Genomic DNA, 27,739 nt, shown 5'->3' on the forward strand with positions numbered 1-27,739 from the left:
ACTATATGTCTTAAAAATTATTATCTGGTCTTAATGTGCTGTTATTGTAGAGATCATTCTCTGGGTTTGTGATACAATCTCTCAGTTAAATTAGAATCTCAAATGTATAATAGAGTACCTGAAAATGTTATTGAATTGATGATAAGGAGACATGGTAGCAAATATACTACATCTATTTTAAAATTGTGACTTTTCATTTTATATCTATATATTTATACTATAAAAATCTTATCAAAATTACTAATGAGCTGAATTGAACTCATTATAATAGTTGCAAATTGTTTTTAATTTTTAGTTTGAAAAATGCCAAACAGGTGCAAAGGTTTGCAGAGTGGTATAATGAACCGTCATACATCCATCATCAGCAATTTCAATGCATGGCCATTCTGTTGTTCCATATGCTCATTCCTTATAGTCTAGTTTTTTGCTGCTTATGATTTCAATAACTTAAAAGTCAGTTAAATCATTTGCTTTGAAAGCTTTAATGTGTTAATATTGCTTTCAGAGAAGTTAACATGAATGTAAATATTCATATTATATGATATATTGTGATACAAATTGTAATATCCTTTCATGAATAAATATTTCTGTTAATATCTAAAAGAGACATTTTATATAAATAAATGTATAAATAATAAAAATTTTAATTGTGATTACTATGCCATTAATACACCAAATTCAGAATTCTTTTATGGTATTGGGAACTAGCTAGTATTCAAATTTCCAATTGTCTTATAAACATGTTTTGATTTTGTGTATTTTGCAAGTAACTCATGTCCCCTTAACCTACACATAATTTGCAATTTTCATGTCTTTTTAGTCTCTTCAACCAATATGTTTCTCTTTTATCATTCTTTCCGTTCTTTACCCATGTAACAAATAAGTGTTGAAGAAGCCTGATGATTTGTGCTGTAGAGTTTCCAATAGTCTGGATTTTAATGATGGCCTCCCTGTGGAGCACTTTAACATGTTCCTCACCTCTCCGAGTTTCCTGTAAAATGTTAGCTGAATACAGAGATTTGAGCAGAATCAGGTTTGATTTTCTTTTGCAAATCTGTTTCAGAGTTGTGTTCTTTCTTGGGGAGGTATGTACTTTGCTTGTTTCTCTTGTACAATATTAGTAGCAATTGATACTTAGTGATTCCACTAATTTACTAGGACTTGAAAATAGATGTTCTAAGTTTGTCATAATTATAAACAGAGTATTTCTAAAGAAAAATGTTGCCCTTCATCTAGTACTGGGATAACTAGTAAAATAATTCATATGGAGAAGGCAAAAGAGTTGATTTTTCTGCATGTGCTCCTCTGTAATGATTATGTTCATGTATCTTTCAGTCAGTCATGAGTAATGAGTTGTAATCATTATTAGCTCATGGATTTAGACATATTCACATGCTTAACTCATTGCAGTTATTCTAATCCATAATGAATTTTTACGTTTTAATTGCTGAAGTCTCTTTCATCTGACTGTTCTTAGGCTTTGTGTAATTCCTGTCTTGAACCTGTAGATAGACATTTGTTCAAAGGACTTTGATTTCTTTAGTGGGAACAGTATTTTCAAGACCCTAAACTGGGTGCTAGGGTACTACTTATTGCTGTTGGAGTTGGTAGTTTTTACCCTTTCAGAATAGGTATTTTTAAGGTTAAAATGTGTCTTGCATACACACTGATGGGTTTAATTCAAAATCAAAATTGTAGGATTTTGACTTAAAAATTGGTGTTCTACGTATATGTCTTTCCTCACCTGCACTTCCTAGTTTTCGATATCACTGAAGATAATGCAATTAGAGTATCCTATTGATCTTTATCCCATGTTACACACAACAAGGAGACAATAACAATTCCAATACTACCCATCTGTGTGACTACAGAAATGAATTTAAGATTTGTTTGCACTTCCTTTTGTTCCCATGATATAAATCTCCTTAGGGGTATTCAAGTTGCATTATCCTGTTTTAAAGTCACATGAAATAGCTACCAACTGTATACATATACTACTATATACATTATACTGATAACTATATACATATTTGAGCTTATATTTTCACTTTTCAGCATTTGGACTTTTAAATTGAATTTTGCTTTGTAATTTAGTGAAAATGTACTTGTTTCCAAAATTCAATTTATGAAACAACATATACTTAACTGGATTCCATTTTTGTCCTCTCCACCCCATATTCTCTTATAACAGGTATACAGTCAGGTGAAGGAGTGATGATGTAATCTTCCTTTTTTAAATTAGGCATATATTTGAAGATGTATTTAATGTTCTCTACAAGTCTATGTCACTGTTCCTCTGGTTAGCTTGGAGGTCTGCAGGTGATCTTCAGGGAGAAATTATGAGAATAATGTTTCCTCAGTTCTCCCATGCAGATAATAGTTGCTGTGCACTTTAATATTTTAAAATTATTTTTTGAGCTAAAATCATTATCATTACCTACATTTTTTCATTTCTTCTGTTGTCTTCTGCCATCAAGCATTGTTGCCAATGCTTTTAGTACTTTGATTACAATCTGATTTTTTTTCTACTTTGTCATGCTTTTAGGTGGTTGCCTAGATTCTCAGAGAGATCTTTTTGCTCATTTCATTCTGAATGAAGAAAATGGCTAGCAATATATTTTCTATCCTCATAACTAAAACTCTGTTATCTGATTTTCCTGGAGGGATAAAACTATTGTTTCCTACTTGCAAGTTTATCCTGGACCTGTCTGTTCCCAAGTTTTCTGGATTTTTCCTTTAAACACTGTCCCAGTTTATATTAACTTGCTTCTATTCCCAGAATTTATCTGGAATGTGAGACTTTTTCCTGGAAAGTGGTTTTTGGACGGTCTTAGCACCCAGAGTGCCCCAGTTCTTTTGGACTTCCACACAAACACTTTGCCTTCACCAATGAGTTGGCATAGAAATACTCTCTCCGTTGGTGTGGCTCTTTTTGCCTATTTTATGGTGTTACATGACCTTTTGGTTTTGTTTTATTTTTCCATCTCTGGCACTACTACCACAAGTATCTTCCACGAGTGGTTTACTGTCACTCAATTCATTATATTACAGAACTATTGGAAATGCCTCATGTATTAGCTTTCTATTCCTTGTGACAAATTCTGTGCTGCAAAGTACACCTAGCTGCTTAATACCCCAACCGTTCTGATCCCACAATGTGTACGTCTGTCAGAGATTTCACAGATTTACCTTCCTTCCTAGGTCCTCTACTTAGGCTGAGATCCACTGTGGGCTGGGCTGTGTTTTACTCCCCAAGTCCCACTGAAGAATCTGCTGCAGAGATACCTCACATTGTTATCAGAATGCATTTCTTTGCAGCAGAACAGTTTGTGTTAGCTTACTTCTTCCAAGGCAGCAAAGAGACAAAGTCTGTTCTTAGCATCTCTAATTTTAGGGAAGAACAGCTTGCTCCACAGAGAGTTCAGTAATAGGACTCTTTCCTACTTAAGATCAGAAGGAGAGTCTCTCTTCCAAAAGGTCCTAGTCCCTCTTAAACACTCGAAAAGCCAAGTCCACCAAGGATAATTTCTCTTTCAATCAACTCAGAATTAACTGTTTTAGACTTAATTATATATGTAAAATTTCTCTAATTTTACCAAATAACAGTGTTGTCCTGGGTATGATATTTTATTATATTCACAGGCCCTGTCCACAATCAAGGAGAGAGATTGTACAGGGTGTCATTGCTAGAAGGCAAGTATCGTAGGGATCATTTTATCTTCTTTAAAAAAAAAATTAGGGGCTAGTGCTGTGGTGTAGACAGTAAAGCTGCTGCCTATGATGTTGTCATCCCATATGGACACTGGTTTAAGTCCCAGCTGCTCCTCTTCCAATCCAGCTCCCTGTTAGTGTGCCTGGAAAAGCAGTGGAGGATGGCCCAAGTGCTTGGGACCCTGCACCCACATGGGAGACCCAGAAGAAACTCCTAGCTCCTGGCTTTGGCCTGGCCCAGCTCTGACTGTTGTGGCCATTAGGGGAATGAACCAGCAGTTGGAAGATTCTGTCTCACTTCTCTCTCTCCCTCTCTCTCTCTCTCTCCCTCTCTCTCTCTGTTTGCCTTTCAAATAAATAAATAAAGAGAGAGAGAGAGAGAGAGGGAGGGAGAGAGAAAGAGAAAGAAGCTTCTTCCAAGTCTCCACATGGGTGCAGGGGACCAAATACTTGGGTCATCTTCTGCTTTTTCTAGGCACATTAGCAGAGAACTGGATTGGAAGTGGAGCAGCCAGGACTCAAACTGGCTTCCAGATGGGGTGCTAGCCCCAATCTTGGGGACCATTTTTGAAATTCGGCTCATCACATCTTGTCACCAAGTTTTGTTGAAGATACTTTTACTCTGTTTTTCATTTTGCTGCCCTGTATGTTTTCTTTGACCATTAATATCATTTATTCTAGTGAAATATTTTACAAACTGTGCCATCATTATTACCTTTTCCTATAATCGTATAATTTGAAGTTTTTATGTTAAAGGTTAGTAGAAGATAGTGTAATAAAGAGGAAAGGCACTACAGCATCATAAATGTGATCTTCCTGTTTTATCAAAGTCCAGGCCCTATTCATTCTGTTTTGATGTTATCTTCCTGAATTAAATGCTCCTCTGACGTTTTCCTCCTAGAAGCACTCAGTACATTTTATTGTATGTTTTCTTTGACCGTTGGTATCCAGATGGGACATGTTAACCCTTATGAGGAATGCAGGAGGAAAAGACATTTTAATGTTTTTATTAAAATTAACTTTCATTTTATATCACTTGATTTATAGTTTAGTATATTTTATAATATATGCACTAATCTTAGGAAAGTGATATACAGATATAATTTTAAATGGAGCATAATATATAGTATATGTGTAAATTTGTATGCAGCCCGGGGCACATGCTCAAACTGTTTTATATAAATCTTCATGAAGAAATAATTTCAAAACCACATTTTAGATAGTGAACCACTTACAGAGTGACTGCATACCCTATTGCTATGTACACATCCTCAGCATTTGATGCAGAGGTAACATCAATGTAATTGACTACTCTTTAAAACTAACATGTCTTATTACCTGTGTGGTCCACAACATTGTTCATCATCACTGTATCTTTTATCAGCTTTACCATGCCAATTCTGCTAAAATGGCTTTCCTAATACGTTCTTAGTATGTGAAAATTATCAAATTGTATTTTTGTATTATTGATTAATCTCTGTGAACTAATAAGATGAGTATTATGAGGAAATGTCCCTGATCCTTTTTATACAAATGTAGCACTTAAGCCATCCAGGCGACATTTTATCCCCCAGGAATAAGGAAAATTAGAACTAAATTTACTGATCGCTTTACAAATGTTCTTTAAAATTCAGAGCCTCACGTTCTAATTAGCAGTTGGACATCTCAAACTGAAGTTAAAATTGGTGATATATAGGTGTCATTGTTGCTCCATTTAGCGATGGAAAGGCATTTTTTTCCTGTGTTGGCTTCAATATTTGGCAATCAAAATGCCTGGACTTGTAAGTTACAACAAAACAAAAAAATCCAAAGACTCAAAAAATTACCTTTTCAAAATAGCCTAACAGTTCTGAGATCAAAGAAAGGTCAGCTGCTAATATGCTGTGTCTTTTAATACAAAAGCTGATTTTATTTGCCCAGCTGTGGATGGAACATGCTTTTTGGTTGTCAAGAAGGGTGTCATTGTTTGGTTTTGTCTCTCAGAGTGGAGGATTTAAAATATAAATATGAAATTGTATGAACATTTTAATGATTTTCTTTATCTTGATTTCATTACCATTATATTTAATCTACTTTAAATGGAAATATTTTATCACAACAAGAAAATAAAATTATTTTAATTTTTTTTAAACATTTATTTGTTTATTTGAAAGTCAGAGTTACACAAAGAGAGCAGAGGCAGAGAGAGAGAGAGAGAGAGAGAGAGAGAGAGGTCTTCCATCCATTGGTCCACTCCCCAATGGCTGCAACGGCCAGAACTGTGCAGATCCGAAACCAGGAGCCAGGAGCTTCTTCCGGGTCTCCCATGCGGATGCAGGGGCCCAAGGACTTGGGCCATCTTCTATTGCTTTCCCAGGCCACAGCAGTGAGCTGGATGGGAAGTAGAGCAGCCGGGTCTTGGACCGGCACCCATATGGGATGCTGGTGCTTCAGGCCAGGGCATTAACCACAACGCCAGCCCCTAAAATTATTTTAACCTAAAGCAGAGGAATTACAAATTGCTGCTGGGAGCTAATGTGTGTGTGTGTGTGTTTTAATATTTATTTATTTATTTGAATGGCAGAGCTACTGAGAGAGTTGGAAAGAAGGAAGGATAAACAGGTATATCTTTCATCTTCTGGTTTACTCTCCAGATGGCTGCAACAGTGGGGCTAGACCAGGCTGAAGCTAGGAGTCTGGAACTGCATACAGGTCTCCCAAGTCAGTAGCAGGGTCCCAGACACTTGGGCCATCTTCTGCTGCTTTCCCAGGCTCATTAGGAGCTGGATTGAAAGTGGAGCATTCAGTTTCAACAAGCTTAGTATTTGCATATTGAAAATTTGCATTGTTGGCAGGTGCCATGGCTCAAAAAGCTAATCCTCCACCTGCGGCGCCGGCACACAGGGTTCTAGTCCTGGTCAGGGCGCCGGATTCTGTCCCGGTTGCCCCTCTTCCAGGCCAGCTCTCTGCTGTGGCCCGGGAGTGTAGTGGAGGATGGCCCGAGTCCTTGGGCCCTGCACCCCATGGGAGACCAGGAGGAAGAACCTGGCTCCTGCTGTGTTCTTACAAACAGTTAAAAGATAGTGTTCCTGTCTGCCTCTAATCTTGAGTCTGTCTGGATTAATACTATATTAGGTTTCTATTAAATATATTTATTAGTGCCTAGTTCTACTTCACACTATTTCACAATTATTAAGTATAAAAAATCAAGAACAACTTATGGGCCAGTGCTGTGGCTCAACAGGCTAATCCTCTGCCTAGCGACACCGGCCACGGTGGCCATTGGAGGGTGAACCAACGGTAAAGGAAGATCTTTCTGTCTCTCTCTCTCACTGTCCACTCTGCCTGTCAAAAAAAAAAAAAAAAAAAGAAAGAAAAAGAAAATTTGCATTGTCAACTGATGAAACAAAAAAAAATCACAAAACATTGGATATCACTAAATCTTAACAGTTTAAACAATAATGTAGAAGCATGTTTTAGATCATTTAAAAACTAGATCTTATTAATGAAAATATAGGTGAATATGCTAGGTGATGTGTTCAATATGTATACTAAGCTAACTGTTAACAATCATGTAGTTTTTCAAGCATTAATACTGACTTGAATATTTTTAACTTTCTTTTGTGCGTGTAGATTGAAAAAAGGTTCTAGCATAGATCATGTCAGGAATGGATAAAAACAGTATGAGAAGTAGTAGGCAGAAAGCTCTGTCTTGTGGTTATAGACAGCTGAGGTCTGAGCTGCACTCCTGCCCAGCTTCTTCCTTCGTTCTAATTGGAACCAGCCCTTAAGCAAGAAGCAAAGAACAGATATGTGGGCTTTTACTTTAAGATTCTCTTTTAAAACAAAAGTCTCTTTACAAATGAACGGTAATATTCTAGTACAGAACTATCCAATGCAGTTGTTTTAAGTTTCCAAAAGAGACATGTTGATTTACAGGTCATATTTGCTTCTCACTCAACACCTCCTCAATAACTAGCGTCCATCACCCCTTCTTCACTCTCACATCTCCTTTACTAAGATTTATTGGCTCCATCTTCAAAACATATAAAAAAGCTGACCAGTTTTTATGCATTGAGTATCTTTTATCAAACTACTTGTATTTCTCATTTTCGCCAGGCTGCTACTGGGCCTCCTTGATCTGCCTTCACTCTGCATCCTTTCCTTCCCCGTGATCCACAGGGATGCTTTCAGATAAACTAATGGATTTGATCACCTTTGTACTCAAATTACTCTTCCTGTCTCCCTATTTGGCAAATAATCAGACGGTTCTAATGTGGACTCACTCCCTCCTATTACAAATAGATGGAAATGCCTGTTAGATAGCTGAAAAAAAAGTTCAACTTCATAGACAAATCAAAAAAATAATGAAAGGGAAATCTTATGCTGGGGTAGAAGACATAGCCTTGGGCTTAATTGAAACAGAGTAACTGACAAGCCAGCTGCATGCATAAAATCTGAGTGTTGCTTTGGCTATGAAGAGGGGATTAAGAAACCACCCCCCAAATGAAAACATGTTTAATGACCCAAGGAAGCATCTGGGTAATAAAATCTTGAGTCTGTCCAAGATTTTTGAAAACTAAAACATGTTGATTGAACCAGGGAAGCAGTTTAGAAACTTGTGTGTGCCCAGGATTTTAAAAAATGAAAACATATTTACTGACTGAGGAAAACAGGAAATTTCTGTCCGTACAGGGTCTTAGATGGGAGAAAATTCAAGAAATTCCAATTCCAGGCTTAAATATTCAATGGTGGAGGCTCTAATATATCCCACCTGTGTAGTTTAAGAAATTGTTTCTTAAATTAATATACACTTTGGGGCCGACGCTGTGGTGCAGTGCCTTGGCATGATGTGCCGGCATCCCATATGGGAGTAGTCCCGGCTGCTCCCCTTCCAATCCAGCTCTCTGCTATGGCCTGAGAAAGCAGTAAAAGATGGCTCAAGTCCTTGGGCCCCTGCACCCGCATGGGAGACCAGGAGGAAGCTGCTGGCTCCTGGCTTCGGAATGGCACAGCTCTGGCCGTTGCGGCCATCTGGGGAGTGAACCAATGAATGGAAGACCTCTCTCTCTGTCTCTATCTCTCTCTGTAACTCTGTCTTTCAAATAAATAAATAAATCTTTAAAAAAATTAATATACACTCTTATTCAAGACAAATCAGAGTTCAAAAGCAACTGTTTAAGTATATTTCATGTCTTTACTGGGATTTCATTTACTTTATCTTTTAACATCTGATTGGCCAGTGTAGGTCACATGATCAAGTTCGAAAGCCTGCTACCATGAGATGATAAAAGGAGAGAGAATGTGTGTGTGTGTGTGTGTGTAAATGTGTACTGCTGTAGTAGCAGAATGAAAGAATTGGGAACAATTACTCCATCAACCACAATGGCAGTCTAAGAAGTTAGAAAGGACAGAATGAGGAAAAAAAATACAGTTAAGAAAATTCACAACATAAGATAGTATGAATGAATTGAAATACATCAGGAGTTGGGGCAGGCACTGTAGAATAGCAGTTAAAGCTGCCGCTTGCAGTGCCAGCATCCTATATGGGCACTGGTTCGAGCCCTGGCTGCTCTACTTCCGATCTAGCTCTCTGCTGTGGCCTGGAAACACAGTGGAGGATGGCCCAGGTTCTTGGGCTATTGCACCTATGTGAGACCCGAAGGAAGCTCCTGGCTCCTGGCTTCGAATCGGCGCAACTCTGACCATTGTGGCCAAGTGGGGAGTGAACCAGCAGGTGGAAGAACCTTTCTCTCTCTCTCTCTCTCTCTCTCTGCCTCTCCTTCTCTCTGTGTAACTCTGACTTTCAAATAAATAAATCTTGGGAAAAAAAGAAATACATCAAGAATCAAAATAAATGTAAATAGATTAAAATTTCTTTTATAAGGAAGGAACTGTAAATTATTTCTTCAGGAATTTGATTAGATGATCTTTTTTTTTAATTACTACTTTTTTTTAGCAAATATGTCTCATTTATTTTCATTCTTTCAAGAAGGCATAGTTCCCATTAACTGTTGGTATTCAATAAATATTTGGAAGTGATGGTGAGCTGATATTCTCAACATTACCATGAAGTAAATTCAGAACACTTAATAGCCTTTAGGATTGCAAAGTGTGGATTTCATGAAGACTGGAATTGAAAACACATGGATTTTACTAATGATGAAGCCCTCAGCTCCTTAAAACGCATTTTTCATTTTATATGGCATTGTAATCATCTTGATTCTCCAAATTCCTGTTTGGTGTTACATAAGAAACATTAAATTAAAGTTAGGGAAAGCAAATCCATCCTTCAGAAATGCATAGGCAGAAGAATACATATTCAAGAATTTCCTCTGCAGCATTTATTTTACAGCTGCCGACCAGAAAATATCCATGTGCTTAAATAAATTGCAGTGCATCCATACAACGGAATGGTCATTGGCCACTAAGAATGCTACAGATGAAAAAAAGAAAAAAAAGAAAGGGAGAAACACACAAGGACACATTCATATGCACACACACACTTGACCTATGAGTATGGTTATAGTCTGTGATGGTATACACCAGATTGTTATCAGTGGTCAGTGTGCTTTCCAGGAAATAACTCTAGAGGAAGGGACAACAAGAAGGGAGGAGAAACAGTGGTTAGATTGGGGAAAGAAGACTTTAATTTTCTCTTTCTGTATCTCTCCATTTAAAATAAAAATTCTGAATATGTTGTCCCAGGTCATGAACAAAAGCAAAATGGGAAGTGAACTATGAGAGACAGTATGAATAGCTTTTCGTGAGTAAGGTGATTCAGGAGAGACATCACTAAGTGAATCTACTTTACCTCTCGTAGTGCCAGAGGATAGGATAGGGAAGTCATTTATAAACATCCTCATTTCTGCATATCCTATAGCTTTCCAAAATGAGTATAACCAAAACATCTAAGAGAATTCGGAAGTGAAGCAGTAACAGAAAGGAGACAAAACTTAAAAAAAAAATTTAAGCTAAGTTTAGCTCATTCATAAAATGTACATTCTGGAAATAGATGCAGTCTTTTTTTTTTTTTTTTTTCATGACAAGTGTTTTCCTTGAACCTCTTGAAGAATTCTTATATTCATGGATTTCAAAATTTGCACTGAAATGAATTTATATTTTTAATTTTTTCCATGAATTTTTGAAGTACCTTTGTATATAGGACATTAATTTATTTTGATAATGTAGTATTTCAACCCTGAAATGACCCATGTTTTTAATTTACCACCTGTATTATTAACGTGTCATTACTACGCATTTTATTAACTGTAGTGTTCACTAGCCATTACCATGTTATTTTTGCAAAAAATAGGAAATATTCAAAACATTCATGGCTAGCTCTGTGTTGTCACCTTGAAAGTAGAACCATAAACAATCATGTGCATTACTAATTAATACTATATGATATGAATGAACTTGGGTAGGAAAAAAGATAAGGTTCTAATTACACTATTGGATATTTGCATTTCTGTCAATGGCAAGACAGCAGAATAAATCTCAAAGGACAAAATAAATCTTAACTGACAGTGACCCTTGCTCTGATTTGGTTTTCCTACATAGAAGGCAAAGGCTTTGCAGCAGCATCCTGAGCTCTGTTGGGCAAGGTAAAAACACTGGCCCATTGTGTGATAAAGAAATCTCACAAATAAAGTTTGGAGATAAATGTTTCATCACAAAATCCATCTGTTTAGAGAAAGCCACGGTTTCCTCTCTTATTTTCCACTCTCTGGAGGTTAAATAAATGGTAACTGTATTTATAACCATTGAAGTATAGGAATCTGAGCCTGGAGAGACTTGATTTTTTTTACCTCAATCCTGCACTAAATGTTGGAGCTGGACCTACAGCGAGCTCTGCACCCTTCCAAGGAGTATTCCAAGGAGTGTTCTCCAGTGCCAGGATCCCTAAAAGTAACACCGCTCTTCCTACATGAGCTCTCAGACCAAGTGCCTGAGAACCTCTGTAAGGGAAGTTTGCGTTGAGATTCAAACACCTCTCCATAGTGAATCTAATAGAAAGACACCTAAAAGGGGGAGCCTAAACCTTGCCTTCATAGAATTAGGGTGAAGAGCAGAGAGGCCTGGTGCTTGTCTAGTGCATGTTGGCCTGGGCCCAGTGCCCAGTGTCGACTGCCACTGAGCTTCCCGTCCCTGCGGTGTGGTTAAATAAGCGAATAAAGTCATTTTTCTTTCATTCTTTATGTGTCAGAAAGAGCCCTGACCCATAGAACTCTGTGATCTAATAATGTAACAAACGTAGAATGGCTTCAGTTTACTGAACAAGTAAACATTTTTGAATTACACTTTACAATGAGGTGTTGACGGTTTCTCAAAAACATAAAAAATATCCCTTTTAAAGTACATGGGTAGAAAATATCAGATGTCAGCAAATGGAAATGTTCTCTTATTGTTTGAATGTCAGTAAAACTTTTCTTCCAACAATAATTACAGAGTTTAAATTTTTGGTGTGTAAAGGAAAATAATGGACACATTTGGAATTAAAACAATGGTTGGTGGCATTTGAAATTTACATGTAAAGGTCAAAATTAATTTTCTTCCATTTGATGTTTTTAATAAAATGTAGAGACCTCTCACACAACTACAATTTTTTAGCCATGAGGTAATGTGGTTTCTTTTCATTGTTATTTTTGTCTTTTCTTACAACTTTTATTCACAACTGGTAAGTGTACTGGGGCATTTGAGCCTTGGAGTCCCATAGAAAGTCATCAACAGTACTAGTCACGTTCTGACCATTTAACAGAAGGAAGAGTGAGGGGATTAACAAGGTTCTGATGATAGATACACAGTTTATAAGTAAAATGTTGTATTTATGAAAAGAATACAAAATTACTTTCTAAGAAACTTTTTAGAGAAGTAAGGCATTTAAAGTCTGTGGAAAACCTTTTTAGTTTTATATTTGACTTTAGCTAAGTACGGAGATGTTCTCTAGAAAATATGAAAAAATCAGAGAACCTGGGTCCTCCTACTTAAGTGACTGTAGGCAGGTTTCTCAACCTCTCCTTTTCTTCCTCTGAAAACTGGGTAGTAAGTGAACCTAACTGATAGCATTTTTGAGGGAATTATTTGAGTTAATATGTATAAAGGGAAGAAGTAATGTTTGGCTTTGTAAAAATTAACAGCTCTAAGCTTTTCCTATGCTATGACAAATCTGAATCAGAACTTATATGTGTTTTGCTGATTCAATGATGGCATTATAAAATTCACTACTGTTATTTAAAAGATTAGATTTTACTTGAGCAGATTCAGTCCTCCTCTCAATTCCAAGTCCTTTTCTTAAAAGCAGCCTGCCTTTCAACTTTGTGCCAGGGAGGAGTTACCAAGAAAACAAAGTTTATCTTTGGGTAACTGTCTCAGGGACTGGAAGCCCAGGTGCCCTGTAAAATAGCAACAACAACAACCTTCCTTAAATTATTCATGCTTCTAATAACTAAATCCATTCCATGTGTGTCCCCTTCTGGATTTATATAATGGTCTTGGAGAGAAGAGGCACAAGGGAAATGAGAATTAGAAAGAGTACATAGAGAGACTGTAGCCTTAGCTAGAGCAGAGGGCTCCACCCTATCCTGCCTTCCTTGCTGAGGTCAGGGGTTGTTTGAATGCCTTAGACTGGGACACATGCTTCTACTTCCTCACTGGCCCCATGACCCCTATTGTGTTGCAGCTGGCGTGATCTACATGTTTATTTTACCTCCTGATTCTTGAAAGCTTCCAAATGTTCAACATCGGATCTAAACCCACATCCATCATATTGAAGACATTAAATGGGAACTGTGTAAATGTAATTTATTGTCAAACAGAATGGCTACTACTATTTCACCATAAGAAGATAATTTTAATGATTACAATTCTAGAACCTAAGGAAAAAAGGAAATGTGGAGTTGCTTTTTCCTATTTATAAAAATACTTCCTCAGTTTACATTATTGGAAGTTTAGGTTACAAATTTTACGTAGTTCTTTAAAAATCTATTTGGCTAAAAGATGATTTTTAAAAATATTTATTTGACAGGCAGAGTGACAGAAAGGCAGAGGAGAAACAGAGAGAGATTTTCCATAGATGGGTTTACTCCCCAAATGGCAACAATAACCAGGGCCAGGAGCCAGAAATTCCATCCAGGCCCCTCCTCCCAGCCCCCTCGCCATGGGTGGCAGAGGCATGAGTATTTGGACCATCATCCTTTGCCCTCCCAGGTGCAATTAGTAGGGAGCTGGATCAGAAGCAGAGTGGCAGGGACTCTAACCAATACTCCAATATGGGATGGTCCAAGTAGTGGCGTAATCTGCTGTAGCACACACCACTGGTCCCTGGAAGATAATGTTATAAAATAGCTCAAACCAGGCCGGTGCCGTGGCTCAACAGGCTAATCCTCCGCCTTGCGGCGCTGGCACATCGGGTTCTTGTCCTGGTCGGGGCGCTGGATTCTATCCCGGTTGCCCCTCTTCCAGGCCAGCTCTCTGCTGTGGCCAGGGAGTGCAGTGGAGGATGGCCCAAATGCTTGGGCCCTGCACCCCATGGGAGACCAGGAGAAGCACCTGGCTCCTGGTTTCGGATCAGCACGATGCGCAGGCTGCAGCGGCCATTGGAGGGTGAACCAACAGCAAAGGAAGACCTTTATCTCTGTCTCTCTCTCTCTCACTGTCCACTCTGCCTGTCAAAAAAAAAAAAAAAAACTGCTCAAACAAAATACTATATGAATTTATAATAGTAATTGAAAATGGAATTTTAAACGTATCAGAGAATAAGAATTCTGGTGATATTTGCTTTTCCTCTGAAGAGAAAAATTGTACATTGTTTTTCTACTCAAAAAAAGAAAAAAAAAAACCTTTAGAACTACTTTTTTTTTAAATCCACTCCTGCATCCTATTTTCCACCTGCAGCCGATGACCAGTTCCAGCATCTTTCCTCGCTTTCTAGTTCTACTTATGGGTCTTTGCCATCTTCAGCCCAGACCATTGCAGTACACTACTTAACTGATCTTCATGCTGGTACACTTCCCTTAGTCAAATTCTACTGTTCCTTAAGGATTAGATTGAAATCAACATGAGGACCATAGTTAACAGTACTTTGTATTATTAAACAATGCTAAATGAATGGTTGTAAAGTACCCTCACAATAAATACGGTAACTTTGTGAGGTAATGCATATGTTAGTAAGCTGGATTTAGTCATTCCACAGCGTAGGAGGAGACTTTTTGTAGACTTGTTTCCAAAAAGCTTTTGGAAAAATGGAATGGAAAGACTAGTTAATTTTGGTACAATTTTGTTTTTGAAATCCATGCATAGCTTGTTTATAGCATTTTCCATGAACATTTTTTTTTTAAAAGATTCATTTATTTGTTTGAAAGTCAGAGTTACACAGAGAGAGGAGAAGCAGAGAGAGAGAAAGGTCTTCCGTCCAATGGTTCACTCCCCAGGTGGCCGCAATGGCCGGAGCTGTGCCAATCCGAAGCCAGGAGCCAGAAGCTTCCTCCAGGTCTCTCACGCGGGTACAGTGGCCCAAGGTCTTGGGCCATCTTCTACTGCTTTCCCAGGACATAGCAGAGAGCTGGATTGGACGAGGAGCAGCCGGGACTAGAACCAGCGCCCATATGGGATGCCGGCGCTTCAGGCCAGGGCATTAACTCGCTGTACCACAGCGCCAGCTCTGTCCATGGACTTTTTGAAAAGTCTTTTTCTCTATACTGTAAAACCTTGTATTGTATACAATGTACATGCAGTTTGACATTTAAACTATAAAAACAACTTAAACTCTACTTGCCTTTGCTGCCATGGGCATATTAATATTTTTAAAATGTGTTTTCTGGGCGGTGCTGTGGCTCACTAGGCTAATCCTCCGCCTGCGACACCGACACCCTGAGTTCTAGTCCCGGTTGGGGTGCTGGGTACTAGTCCTGGTTGCTCCTCTTACAGTCTAGCTCTCTGCTGTGGCCCAAGAGGGCAGAGGAGGATACCCCAAGTGCTTGGGCCCTGCACCTGCATGGAAGACCAGGAGGAAGCACCTGGCTCCTGGCTTCGGATCGGCGCAGCGCGCCGGCCGTAGCTGCCATTTGGGGGGTGAACCAGCAGATGGAAGACCTTTCTCTCTGTCTCTCTCTCACTGTCTCACTGTCTATAACTCTCTCTCTGTCTCTCTCTCACTGTCTAACTCTGCCTGTCAAAAAAAACACATATTTTGCATGATCAGTATCTAATATCAATGTATATTGAAGTGTTCCTACCCTAAATTTCACTGGAAAAGCCGGCTCCTCCTTAAGCCAGCCAGGAGTGATTTCTGCCTTCCCTGAGCATCTGGATCACTCGTGCCTCTCACAGCCACAAGGCAGTTGTCCATGACCACATTGTATCGTAGCAATTTGTGTATATGCCATAAGTGTTCCAGACATAGCACATAACTGGGCTGGTTTGCTGGAAAATGCCAGGCTCAGTGCTTGATAGAACTTAAGTAGTCAATAAATTCTTATTGAAATTCTGAGGTTGTACATTCCAGGACAGCAAATATTCTCCCTGTTTTCTTCTGGGGTAAAGATAGGTTCCACTAAAAATATTCTGTAAGTTCCTACCTAACTCTAACAAAAAATTAACAAAATTTTTTTAAGAATTTGTGTAACACATAGTGGATTTTGAATGACAGAATTCTAAGAATATGAAGCAACTGCAAAGTAGATTCCAATTGGTTAAGCCACCTGCTATTTTCTAATGTTGACACTCTCATTCTTTTGTCAAATTTATAATATACCTTTTCAATTGTCAGAGAGGGAAATATGCTCATTCTAGGCAGAGGCAGAATTCCTATTCTTTTTGTGTTCTTAGTTTCGGGCCCAATGATGTATCTTACTGTTGTTGATGCATAAACTTTAAACTATGCTACTCAGCCCTATCTGAATTCTAGATTTCTTCCTCAGCCTCTTCGCTATGTCCTGCCATCTGTGTGGACCCCTCAGTGAAAACAGTTTCACACACACTCACACACATATTATCATATGGATTGTTTAAAAAAAAAAGAAAGAAAACATTGAAAAAGGAAGACATAAGAACAGAGCATATGTTTTGTTAGGTGGAGAATAATTCAGAGATATGAATAGTAAATGGAAGGGGACTTGGTATGGATTGGCTAAAGCAAGAACTATTCCATCTACTCTATTGCACTGTATCTTTGAAATTCATGAAATCTCTTCTCTTAATATTAATACAAATATATTAAAAATAAAATAGGCCAAAAATGATTCAATACTAAGTGGTCTAGTCACCATGAGTTTTCATAAAAAATAATTGTGATATTGTTGAAATACAAAGAATTAGAAGTAGGAAGGGAATATATGAGGTCTCAACATATTTATTTTTACTTCCAGTCAGTACATGGACTCCTCTCTGGGTTTGTCATGATACTGGATGCATGTACTCACTTTAGTGCCTTCCACTAGTCTTTAGTAGAAAGCTCTCATTTTCAGGATATTTAAGATGGTATCACCTGGCATTGAAAAGGATAATTTTATCTTATACATGTAATATTCTTCTAGAATTATTTTTCCATTATAAATTATTATTAATCTAGGAATTAAAATACATTTTCCAATCTCTTTATACTATTTATAGATGGTTGGGGAAAGACAGAAAAGGAAAAGTTTTTGAAAATGTCAATAATTTTAACTTCATTCCCTTGTAGGGAATGATCACTTAAGACTTGTTTATGATAACAGATATCCACATGGTGAACCCTTTTAGCTTCCCATTCATTAACTTTTTCCCTTTTCTTCCTTGTCAGTGAACCTATAGCCACTGGGGGCTAAAATGACTTACTCATTTTCCTATTCTTGGTGGCAGATAGCCGTGTAGTCATGTGACCTATGAGTTGGGAACTTCTAGAATATTTTTCCTGTAATAAATTTAAAGATACTTCTACTAACATTTGTGTTTTTTCACATGAATATGTACAGCCAACTTATAACTCTGTAGCAACAACCTAAAAACCAAAGTCCTTGTGCTGAGGATGGGAGAGCAGAAAAAATAAAAACAGCAAGGTCTTTGATAATAGCTATGTGCTGTTGTATTTGCCAAGCTGGAAACCATTTACTTTTTGATTTCTTGTTATGGACGATAATAAGATCCTGTTGTGCAAACCACTTTTAGTATGCTATTTGCATTTCCAAAATAATTCTAAGTAAGTTGAACTGAACCCAAGTTTGCAAGCTTGGTTACTCTTACATGGCAGCATAAAATCGTTCATAGAGTACAACATCCTTAGCTTCCTAGACTTGAGTTGTACTTTGCCTGCTGGATTTTTCTATTTTGATTCTTCCATTATTACTGGGTTTAGGTTGCTTGTCTGTCCTCTGTGACAAATGACTTGTCTGATAGAAATCACTTCAGTACCAGTGCATCATCTGACAAACAGGATTTTCTTGTCCCCTTCTGTGTTTATTAGGAAAGACTTGAAAACATTACATTTCAATCAGCATATAAATAAAATTTCTGCATTTTAAGTTGTGTGAATTGAAGCATGTTTTAAATTAATGATACCTTGGTATTTCTTGCTAGATGTTTGATAGGTTTGGAAGCAAAGGTTGCTATGGTCAATGTCATTCTAAATAATATTTTAGATTTTGCTGTATCATAACGAATCTAACATGGAAGTCACTTTGATATAGGGGTATGTTCATAAATATCAATTAGAGTTACATCAACTTAAGTAAAATTCTGAATCCACTATTTGTTTTGAATGTGCATTTGGGCAAATCATTTTGCTAAATTAGTTCAAATACAATCATATTGAATAGTTACCTTTCTGAAAGTATCATTTTGAGAAATAAATGAAAGCTGTGTTTTTTAAAGCACTGATTTATTGCCAGGCACACAGTAGGTACCAAATATATGGTACACCAAATCTTCACAGCTCCCTGGAAATGAGATTGAAACCAGGAATGTAACTATTCATGAAACTGCTGGTTTAACTTATTCATAGACACATGGCCCACTTTGTGTGTCTTGCTCTTTTATCAGTGATCACAAGAAGTCCTATGGGAGAAGAGTTCAAATTCATTCTTTTCAAGATAAAGTATAACATAAAGTGTGCTACTCCAGGAATATAGAGATCATGCTGGTCTAAGCAAATTTAGAAACTTAGTTTGAAGAAAAAAATGAAACATGAGAACACATATTCTGTGCTACGTCTGCATGCAAGAGGTGAACTCAGAGATATTTGTTTTGAATTCAGAAATAATGAAATTTATGGAACGCTTAATTCCTTATGTTGATAAGGCAGCAAGTTAGAAGCATTACAAAGATTAAGTAGATAACTGACAGCAAGCATAGAAGTAGCATTGTCAATTATGAATGATCTAGTTTTGGAGGATATTTATTTAATTCTTTGTCCTATACTATGATATTCAATTTGGATCCTAATTTTTTCACTCTCAGCAATCCTAACTTCTGTTACATTACACTATCCCAAAACATTTATTGATCCACAAAACTGAAAAAGTTTTACCTAACAAAATCATATTCCTTTGGAAAACACATGAGAATAAATTTGTATCATGTTTCTAATATAGTAAAAAAGATCTCATGAATTTACCACTGGAAGATATTTACTGTGTCTTTCCCTGTGTGATCTTGGAGATCACCTCTGTGAACCTCTCCACCTTCATCTTTAAAATAAAGCTATATTATCTTCTTTAGAGAATAACTGTGTTAGATGAGAGCATGTGTGGAAGCATTTAAATGCATAGAGCCTGGCACAGTGAATACACGCATTTCATCTCACCTGAATGCCTCATTTTTAGTAGTGTTCTTCTACCCCTTTCCCCTAGCTTTTCAGATAATCAGAATATTTATCTTGTAAAAATAAGCTAGGTTAAAAAAAGACTCTGGTTTCATTTATCTTATCAAGTAATGAATTAACCTTAAGGGTAGGAAATATGTTTAAATGGGTTCTGTTTTAGTGTTTTTTCCTCCTCCTTTTCTGTATCTTTTCTTTGTATTCCTTTCCTTCTTTCAAGTGAGCCTCTATGATTTACAGCTTTGGTCAGCCTCCCTAATACTTCTACATCTGTCTGTTTTACTCTCTAAGGAAATTGGATAGAATGGGTGCTAATTAGATAGTAAATATACTTCTAGTATCAGCACTGCGGAATTCAATATATAACAATATGAGAATACAGATAGCACAAACATGTGAGCTATTATCACTTCTGTGGTTGGTCCGTGCAGCACAGGGCATGCAGCATAATGATGAAGCTAGAAAATTAAAATGACTGTTTCTGCTATAGAATTTCCAAATGAGATTGTATTTCTGCTAATGCAAAGGATTGCAGTGCAATTCCCATTGTTGCTCTAGGATCCAGACTCGGAATCATGCCTGGAAATAATGCATTGGAAGAATTGTATGAGATTATGGCCAAAATGAGTTATTACTACATTACTGGTAAATTTAGTTTGAAATTAGTTTTGCTTCAGCTTTAAAGAAGGCAGGGTTTAGCAGTCTTTCAGTGGCCATTAGAATGTATTCATTTTTTATTCTTTAAGTATTTAGAAAATTTTTCTTTTTGTTTCTGATTTTATTTCTCCCTCCTTTCCTTTCCTTCTCCTTTTGTAATGGCATCCATTTAAGTTTTAGCTGACTTTCTTTCTGTTTCTCTGTCTCTCTCTAACAAATTCTGCATAGCTATGGTCTGTGTGAAAATTCATGATTATCCAAATATTAAAAATGCACATGATATGAAGAAACTGCCAAAAATATGTGTTACATTATCATCACAAACAACGTTAAGAAAAGCACTTTGAAGTTCTTGCACTATATTCTGGGTGTCATGCCACTTATTATTAGGATTTATTAGAAGTGACCAAAATCATTCTGTTTTCTAAGGAAAAAGTAGAATCTTTCCCTCAGAATCACATTTATTTCTTGTCTAATTACTATTTTATCTTAATATTTGAATATGTAATTTCTCCATGGTTTATGATGAACTTTATATAACATGGTGTGTGTTAGAATAGGATAATCCATTGTTTTAAGAGTTTAGCTATTTGAGAGTGAGAGAGAGAGAGAGTAAAACAGAGTTCCCATCTACTGGTTTACTTCCTCAGAATGGCCAGCACTGAGTGGGTCTGAAGCTGAGATCCAGGAACTCAATCCAGGTTTACCATGTCTGTGGCAGGAACCTACTTCAGTCATCACCACTGCTTCTTGGGAAGCTGGAGTTAGAAGCTAAAGCCATGTATTGAACCCAGGCACTCTAACATGGTACCTGGGCATCTTAAAAGATGTTGGAACTCCTAAGCTAAATGCCCCCTCAGCCATTCTTTATGAACTATTTCTAGCCAATATTCTACATTAAAGGAATAATAGTGACCTGGAATAACAAGATACAGGAAACAAGTTAGAATGCACAAATTTGGAAGTGGTGGTTTTATCACTGCTGCATAGATGTATCCATTACTTATTTGTGTCTACATATGTACTATCATATATTTTTCTTTGAATGTTAAAGTCAGCGCACTTACTGGTCCAAGATGAATTATTTTTTAAGCCAAAGATGAATTTGTGTGCAGTGGGTACACTTTGACTGTATAAACTTCTAGAAGGAATTGCTCTTCAATAGTACAAAACAGGCGATACAACAAAAGTGAGGGTAGGATTACTTCATGTTTCAGGAGCCTAGACTTCTCTATTCAACAAGGTTTTCCATTCAAGCACCATCTGTCTCACAGCTGAAAACCATTATGCTTTAGCACTAGTGCTCCTATTTCTCAGTTTCTGACTTTTGCTACGAAAATAATAAGTTTTACCTAACTCTCTTAGCAAATTACTCAATTAGTAAATGAGTATTTGTTCCCATTCATACTGCAAAATGTAGTGGCTCTTTTTAGCTTAAAACAAACCACTGCTGGCATCTAAACTATTAGCATTGTGTTTTGACTGATGCTTTCTAGATTTAATTTTTTATAGAAGCTTGTTTTCCACCCAAATTTTCTAACAATTTATAATCTAAAACACATGGTCTATTACTGAGAAAGGACACATTATTTTATTTTGACTGGTTAACATTGGCATAGAAATGATCAAAGAATTCACAACAATTCTGTCACTTCTGTTGAACTGCTGAGTGAGCACATTTGTGCGATGTTAAAGGAATGAGCCTGTGCTGCACATTGTCGCATACGGTTTGCATTATGAGAATCGAATGTTAATAGAACAAAAAACACAAAGCATTGGAAACATGAGAGCACTCCACATTTGTTTCTCTTTGAAAGAGAGTTTTGATTTTACCTCTACCAAGACAAGACTTCTTTAATGGTACATGTATTGACATATATTTCATTTTTGTTATTAAGTTATGGTTATCTACTGATAATTATGAGTTAAGTGAACAGATTCCAGTACTTAAAGAGCCTTTATACTTTGCTAGTATTCCGTAAATTTAAAGCTGCTTATTTTGACTTAGGCTTCTTGTAGTTATTATTCTCAATATTAATATATTTGAGATATGCATATGTTTTAAAAGTGTGCCTTGCTCTGGTCTTTATAAAAAGGTCACTGGGAAATTTACATCTTGTTTATATTTACAGTTGATTCTTTGTGCCTAGTGTGTACCAGGAGAAAAAGGGACAAATTTAAAATTGCTTTAATTCATTTTAAACTGAGTGATGCATTTGATTTTATATAACAACTTATAGTAACTTAACATGTTAACTCTAAAGAAAACATAAAGACCTCAATTTATGCTAATAACTGTCCAAAATAAAGTAAACTTTAATAAAAGATGTATGTAATCAGAATGAATTGTTTTATAATTATGAGTGTTCGATAATTTTGTATCATTTTTTTTAAAAGCAACCATATACACTTCCCTATTGAACATTTTCTGAAACACACACTTAGCTTTTTAAATAGAAGGAGGTTAGGGACCAAGCAGTCTCAGTATTTCCAGACAGACTCGTTTCTTCTGTGGCTAGGTGTCACTAAATCTGAAAACCTTGCTTTCCTGACTCCTCTTTTTTATGTGTTAAGAATAGCGAAAAGAAAGGGAGCACCAGATCCAAAAATCACTGTGTGTTTCACAGATGAATCACAGAAGGAGGAGTATTTGCACCTTGAGGACACTGAACTGAAAGCAGAGCAGGCCTGGAAGGACTGTGCCTGACAGCAGGTTTATGATGTAAAAATGCAGTATATGAGAGGTGCACTCTGGTCACAGAGTTCACATCTCCTTGGCAGATACCAGCGATTATAAGGAAACCAACTGTGTTTTGTCCCACTTACTTACAAACTCTGAAGATTCATGTTATGTAAGGATGTTTTCTCACTTTGTCTTTAGCACCAGCACCTTTCCTGTGTTTTGTATTCTGAACTTAATTAGTATATTGTTTACATGTTTTTCAAAACAGCAAGTGCTAAGTCTCTTGCACTGCACCACTCTGTTAATACTGTGATATAAGTGCCTCCCCAACTTGAGAATAGTATTCCACACTGCAGTTGTTTTGCAACATGCTTGTTACTGTAGATTGAATGTTAATATTTTGTTAACATTTTACATGGTGTTTTACAAAAATAATTAGATTTTATAAAATTATTGGCACTTATATCAGTAATTGTGTGATAATACAACAGAAATATAGACTGCTGTTCTTGAGGATAGTCTGTACAATGGTCCATTTGAATGGTCACATCTATGAAAACGTGTGCTTGCTCTTTTCTAGATGGAGTTACTCACTTTGGTCTTCCATTTATGTATCTGTAACAGCTATCTATTTAGTGTTAGAATTAGCAGGTTCACAAAATATTTATTGTCAACAGCTCTTTTAATCTTGCATGATTACACATATACAGAACACTGATAAAATCGGGAGAATCTAAGAATATTGATATTTCTAGAAAAGTAAATGTTAGCATTGTGATTGTACTATAATATGATTTTACTCTAAATATTTATTATTCTAGATATTTTGCATGTTTAGGCCTTCACAGAAATATTAGTGTGGATACTTTTACAGTAACTCATTATAGCTTCCCTGTTATCTCTTATAGGACTTTCCATTTACATGGTTTGGTCAGTGTAACTCAATAGCATTGTTCTTTAAAACTTTGAAAACTCAAGCCATAGTTCAGCAAAGGCACAAAACACCAATCACACATGTGAGTACTTGAGGACTTTCAGTGTTCCTTTTGCTTTTTTGGAAGTAAAAGGCTAAATTATAACAATGATTAACATAGTCTGAGATATAGAGAACAAGGACTTAAATGTGTTTTGGATTATTATCTTTATCTTTCAATAACTTGCTCAAAAGAAGAGACTGCTATTAGCCTAGTATCTCTTCATTTGGTGATCACTTTACCAATAGAAATCACTGTTGCTGGAATGGATCGCAGTACGAAAAAAGACAGGTCAGGGTATCATGCTTTCTAGTGGGAGAAGATGTTCTAAGTTAGAGATGTGAGGTTGCCTAATTGCACGTGCAGGCTCCTCAGGTGCCCTTGGTTTTCTGTTTTTCCACTCTGTAGCCAGAGATGATGCTGCACTCTTGGCTGCTCACTGAGATCTGCTCACTCCCTCTGGTAGATCAAGGCCACATGATCTTACTCATACTGGGCAAGAAGACCCGTGGGGAAGAGAATGCTAAAGGCCAAATCTTAAAAAAATCATGACATTAATATATAAAGGAATCAGAATTACAGTCACTGATCCTTATTTTTGCTGAAATCTGCTTTCAGCATAGGAATAATAAAATACATCTTCTTCCTCTTCCCTGCCTTGTTAGGGGAACTTGCGAGAAAACTTTCATAGGTGTAAGCATGTTAATATTACAAAATGTGTGACTATAAATATGTTTACATTTTCCCCATCTAATCATTATTTTTTGAATAACATTTTTGTAGTATGACGATTTTTAAAATATTCCTGAAGCACAAAATTATAAGTGAACATTGATGTTGATTAGAATAAAGGGATATGATAAGAAGAAACAACATAAGTGTTAAATGTAGTTTCTAAGCCTGAATCAATTTCAAAGGTAAACTTTACTTCAGTAAATGGAATACAACTTTCCAAGACACTTTTGCCACCGTATGTGCATGTCAAATCCCAACCTCTGTTAACGATGATGCACTCTTCACTTAAGCAGATAATGTGGCTGGAACAAACACACTTACATTACACAAACACCCATAAACGTGTTTATTAGCCTTATTTTACTTTTGGACTGCATTTTTCATCAGGTGATTAAAGTTACTCAAAATATTTTCTCACCATCAAATGTATCAAACTTTCAAGTATTTTTATGTATTCCCTTGAGTCAGTCTTTCTTTATGATATGATGACTGAATTGTCCCTCTGTTTATCTTCGTTTGTGGATTTGACCATATCTCTATTCAAGAAATTTGTTCCTGCATTTATCCTCTCTCTTTTCTGTAGCACCATTTTTTCCTTGTTAACGTGATCTTTCCATCAGTGTAAGCACACATGCAGTGTGCTTATACAATATAAAATATCAATTCCTTGAGTCTATTTCATCTTCCAGTTCTGTAGTATTTCTTTGTTTATGTTTGTACAAAAATTCCTAGAGATTCCCTACCTCCTTTTTCTACTTTTCACTTCTTATTCTCTCAGAAACCAGTACCAACCAAGCTCTCTTACCCCCCTTTCCTTTGGAATTTCAATGTGAAGGTTTCTATATTGTGAAACTAATGGCCATTTATCAGGCTTCCTCTTTGTAGAATTGTCAGTATCATTTAACAGTCTCTCATTATAAAAACATTCGTCATCTGGGTACTGGACAGCAGAACTTCTTTGCAGGAATTTGACCTCAATGAGAGCCTCTTATCCATTCCTAACTTGCTTTTTATGTTGTAACTAATATGTAAGGATAGACATGCACTGAAACCCAATTCAGCTCTTTACTGTTTTCATCATTTATAAGCTGGTTATTTTGAAAATTACATCTCTACTCCTACCTTTCTGTCCAGAACAAACATCTACATCAATCTCCTTACTTAGCATCTCCTGTGAGATGTTATGTTAATATCTCAGAAGTAACATATCCTAGAGGTCTTAGATTATACCTCTCAAACTTTGCTTTCCTGAAGTATCCACTTCTTAAACCATAGCACCAAGATTCACGCAATTAAAAAGAAAGAGAAGTAGCAGGTGTCCTTAAGTTCTCATCTCAATATTCATCCGCACATTTAGACTGGCTAGCTTTCCCTTTGATATATAAATCAAAGAACATTACAAAAAGTCTGACAACATGACTTCGTGGAAAAATGGAATCAAAATTTCAAGAACATTGTGACAAAAAAGTTGGGAGAGAAAGCTATACTACACGCTCATGATTTTAAATAAAAGGAGTGAGGATTGGCCAGCGCCATGGCTCACTAGGCTAATCCTCCGCCTTGCGGCGCCAGCACACCAGGTTCTAGTCCTGGTCGGGGCACCGGATTCTGTCCTGGTTGCCCCTCTTCCAGGCCAGCTCTCTGCTGTGGCCAAGGAGTGCAGTGGAGGATGACCCAAGTGCTTGGGCCCTGCACCCCATGGGAGACCAGGAGAAGCACCTGGCTCCTGCCATTGGATCAGCGCGGTGCGCCGGCCACAGCGCGCCAGCCGCAGCAGCCATTGGAGGGCGAACCAACGGCAAAAGGAAGACCTTTCTCTCTGTCTCTCTCTCTCACTGTCCACTCTGCCTGTCAAAAAAAAAAATTTCTTTATCCAGTTTACTGTTGATGGGCATTTGGGTTGGTTCCAGGTCTTAGCTATTGTGAATTGAGCTGCAATAAACATTAATGTGCAGATGGCTTTTTTATTAGCCAAATTAATTTCCTTTGGGTAAATTCCAAGGAGTGGGATGGCTGGGTTGTATGGTAGGGTTATGTTCAGGTTTCTGAGGAATCTCCAGACAGACTTCCATAGTGGCTTAACCAGTTTGCATTCCCACCAACAGTGGGTTAGTGTCCCTTTCTCCCCACATCCTCTCCAGCATCTGTTGTTGGTAGATTTCTGAATGTGAGCCATTCTCACCGGGGTTAGGTGAAACCTCATTGTGGTTTTGATTTGCATTTCTCTGATTGCTAGTGATCTTGAACATTTTTTCATGTGTCTGTTGGCCATTTGGATTTCTTCTTTCGAAAAATGTCTATTGAGGTCCTTGGCCCATCTCTTAAGTGGGTTGTTTGTTTTGTTGTTGTGGAGTTTCTTGATTTCTTTGTAGATTCTGGTTATCAACCCTTTATCTGTTATATAGTTTGCAAATATTTTTCCCATTCTGTTGGTTGCCTCTTCACTTTCCTGACTGTTTCTTTTGAAGTACAGAAACTTCTCAATTTGATGCAATCCCAAATGTTAATTTTGGTTTTGACTGCCTGTGCTGCTGGAGTATTTTCCAAGAAGTCTTTGCCTGTGCCTATATCTTGCAGGGTTTCTCCAATGCTCTCTAATAATTTGATGGTTTCAGGTCATAGATTTAAGTCTTTAATCCATGTTGAGTGAATTTTTGTGTAAGGTGATAGGTATGGGTCTTGCTTCAAGCTTCTGCACGTGGAAATGAAATTTTCCCAGCACCATTTATTGAATAGACTGTTCTTGTTCCAGGAATTGGTTTTAGATCCTTGAACAAATATAAGTTGGCTGTAGATGTTTGGATTGATTTCTGGTGTTTCTATTCTGTTCCATTGGTCTATCCATCTGTTTCTGTACCAGTACCATGCTGTTTTGATTACAACTGCCCTGTTGCATGTCCTGAAATCTGGTATTGTGATGCCACCGGCTTTGTTTTTGTTGTACAAGATTGCTTTGGCTATTCGAGGTCTTCTGTGTCTCCATATGAATTTCAGCATCATTTTTCTAGATCTGAGAAGAATGTCTTTGGTATCTTGATTGTTTATTGCAGCTCAATTCACAATAGCTAAGACCTGGAACCAACCCAAATGCCCATCAACAGTAAACTGGATAAAGAAATTATGGGACATGTACTCCATAGAATACTATACAACAATAAGAAACAATGAAACCCAGTCATTTGCAACAAGATGGAGGAATCTGGAAAA

General features: G+C 37.1%; 1 protein-coding gene across 5 annotated transcripts in view; it reads left to right on the forward strand.

Annotated features, from left to right (window-relative positions):
* The window catches only part of GULP1 (GULP PTB domain containing engulfment adaptor 1), a 319,549-nt gene that overhangs the window by 146,925 nt on the left and 144,885 nt on the right, over nucleotides 1-27,739 (forward strand). The window contains exon 1 of one of the 5 annotated variants that reach the window (XM_062188975.1): nucleotides 23,758-23,839. The exons of the other annotated variants lie outside the window; for them this stretch is intronic. The gene's annotated coding sequence lies outside the window, so the exon portion shown is untranslated. Of the gene's footprint in view, nucleotides 1-23,757; nucleotides 23,840-27,739 lie in introns of those variants that run through there. 5 annotated transcript variants of the gene reach the window in all.

This window comes from Lepus europaeus, chromosome 1 (genome assembly GCF_033115175.1).
Source record: "Lepus europaeus isolate LE1 chromosome 1, mLepTim1.pri, whole genome shotgun sequence".
In the NCBI taxonomy this organism is placed as follows: domain Eukaryota; kingdom Metazoa; phylum Chordata; class Mammalia; order Lagomorpha; family Leporidae; genus Lepus; species Lepus europaeus.